The 2,418-nt window shown below is 33.5% G+C and overlaps 1 long non-coding RNA gene across 1 annotated transcript; it reads left to right on the top strand.

The window, feature by feature from the left end:
* The first annotated feature begins 739 nt into the window (after positions 1-739).
* LOC110444473 lies at positions 740-2,273 on the top strand. The gene is made up of 3 exons (XR_002462248.1): positions 740-830; positions 1,149-1,221; positions 2,143-2,273. It is a non-coding gene; the product is annotated as an uncharacterized LOC110444473 (long non-coding RNA).
* The last annotated feature ends 145 nt before the right edge of the window (positions 2,274-2,418 follow it).

Consider the following 2,418-nt stretch of genomic DNA (forward strand, 5'->3'; position numbering starts at 1 on the left):
TATGGATTAATTGCCTTGCTATACTTTGCCTTGTTAATTAATGTTTTTTCTCAGAAGCTGAGTAAGATACAGATCAATCTTTCTAAATTTCATAATAAAGAAGCAGTTTCTGTTTCTCCCTTTTGCATAATTCATTCGAAAATTTAAGCTTGATCAAAAGAAAAAGATGGGTGAAATCAGAAAATGGTCTTCTTTTTTCAAACATTACTATTCTATTTCTATGAGGCAAGTGGTCAAAAGACAATGTAATAGTTTCTAAACATAGCTGTATGAAGTTTTATCAAAAGTTTCCACAGTTGGCATCAACTGAAAATTGACTATCCATCCAGGCAAAAAAGTGAAGACCTGTCGGTGATGGATGGATTGACAACAATATCCTTCTGGCATTTCTTGCTCATCTATTTTGTTAAATGTGCTATTAATTTTTATGGAGTGTCTTTCCGTCCGCACTTCGGTTTCCACAAGATGACTTGTTTAAATATCATTCAATTTTGATTAAACCTGGTATGCATGCACATTATACAAAGTTTAGCCAAATCCATGCATAAGTAATTATCGTACTGTGCTCCGATTGATTGACAGTTTCTGCACAATTATTTTGGATGGGATGGTTATAATAAAAGAGGGTGATTTGCATTTCAAAAACTGTGATAGAATAATCCAGTTCTTCCAAATATATACCAAATTATTGTTTTACACCTGTTTTTGTGGCTGTAGTAATGGAAGAGGAGTACTGAGTCCCCACTCATAATCACTCCATTTTGATTTTGTTTTCAGAAGATATCAAGAAGGCATACAAAAAATTAGCCTTGAAGTATCACCCTGATAAGGTAGGATTTGGTGTTTAAACTGCATACTGTAGCCATACAATTTTTGTGGTAAAATTCAATTCTTTAGTATTCATTTCAACCCAATTCTCTTTTCAAGATTTTGCTTAAGTGTCTCAATAATGATTTAAATGTTTATAGATGTATGTATTGTTGCATTTGGAATATTTTTAATTTCTTGTAAAAATTGACAGAATTGTTGGTTGTTAAAAATATATATTCTCTGGTACTCCGCTACATCCTCGTGGCTTTATACTTAAATTAAAGACTCTTTATTCTAATTTATACAAGACTAACATAATTCACTCACTTCTTTTCCAGAACCTGAACGATCCTGAGGCAACACAAAAATTTCAAGAGCTGAGCAAGACATATTTGGAACTGACAAAATCAAGTATGTTGTACATGTGTTTTTAATGGATTGAATCTGAATTGCAATAATCCACTTTCACAATCACATATTATCAGAGTTACTTCTCCATGCATGCCACAGTATCATTGTTTGGATAAAGCACTTGCATTTTGAATTGTTCACTCATCCTGACAAGTGGATTTGGCAGCAGATCAACGAATTTTACGTTCAAACTTGTCTCTCAGATGAGAAGAATTTTGAAGAAATGTCATATATGCATGTTATGAAAAAAGTCGATAAAACGTAAGAATAATTCGGACTAGTTATTTCTGTGCAATAGCAAATGTGCATCTTCTTCAATGTTTTATCATTATTTGTTTTGATTCATGATCTTTTGAGATGACAAATTTAGTATAGTGAGTCGATTGTAACTTAGGGCTGGGAATTGGGAAGCGAAACCATACTGCAATATATAACAATATTTAACTAAACATTACAATACATATTGCAATATATTGCCGAGGATTAAAAAGCCTCTTATTACCTCTCTTAAATAGAATATCATCTACTCGGTAACAGAAATACTCACATTTTAGCATAGGTAATTCTTGTGGATTTTTCACAATACATGTATACGTATTGACTCATGTGCTGAGTACATAAAATAGATTACATGAAAAGCTAGCTTTTGTTGTGTAGATGCAGATAACTCTCATAAGTTAACTTTCAAACTGTAAAAGACACTGGATAAAGCTTGTGTCTTTATACAATTTGAAGATTAACTAGTTAGATACACATGAAAACCAACCATCACTCGTTTGAGAACGGCTATATATATCCATATCTGTAGTGAGAGACAAATCAGACTTCCCAGCTCAACAGAAAACAAGTGTGAAAATAAAAATATCATTGCATTAAACATCTACAGATTACACAATAATTTTGTTAATGTTTTTACATAAGGGGAGGCCTTTTGCTCACATTGTGGCTGTGGATGTGACTATGAGTTTAGTGATGATGAGGATGATGATGACGATAATTATGAGGATGAAGAAGATTGGTACTTTGACAGCGATAGTGAGGAAGCAGACGAGAATGTAAGTGCATCCAAGTACAGTATGGTTCATTAGGAGACTACACCACACCAATAGTACGCTGGGCTCGTGACCAAAGGGTTGCAGGTTCGAGTCATGCCACAGCACTGTGTTGTATCTTTGAGCAAGATACTTTACTCCACTT

The sequence above is a fragment of the Mizuhopecten yessoensis genome, unplaced genomic scaffold, assembly GCF_002113885.1.
Source record: "Mizuhopecten yessoensis strain PY_sf001 unplaced genomic scaffold, ASM211388v2 hete_36129770, whole genome shotgun sequence".
NCBI classification, from domain to species: domain Eukaryota; kingdom Metazoa; phylum Mollusca; class Bivalvia; order Pectinida; family Pectinidae; genus Mizuhopecten; species Mizuhopecten yessoensis.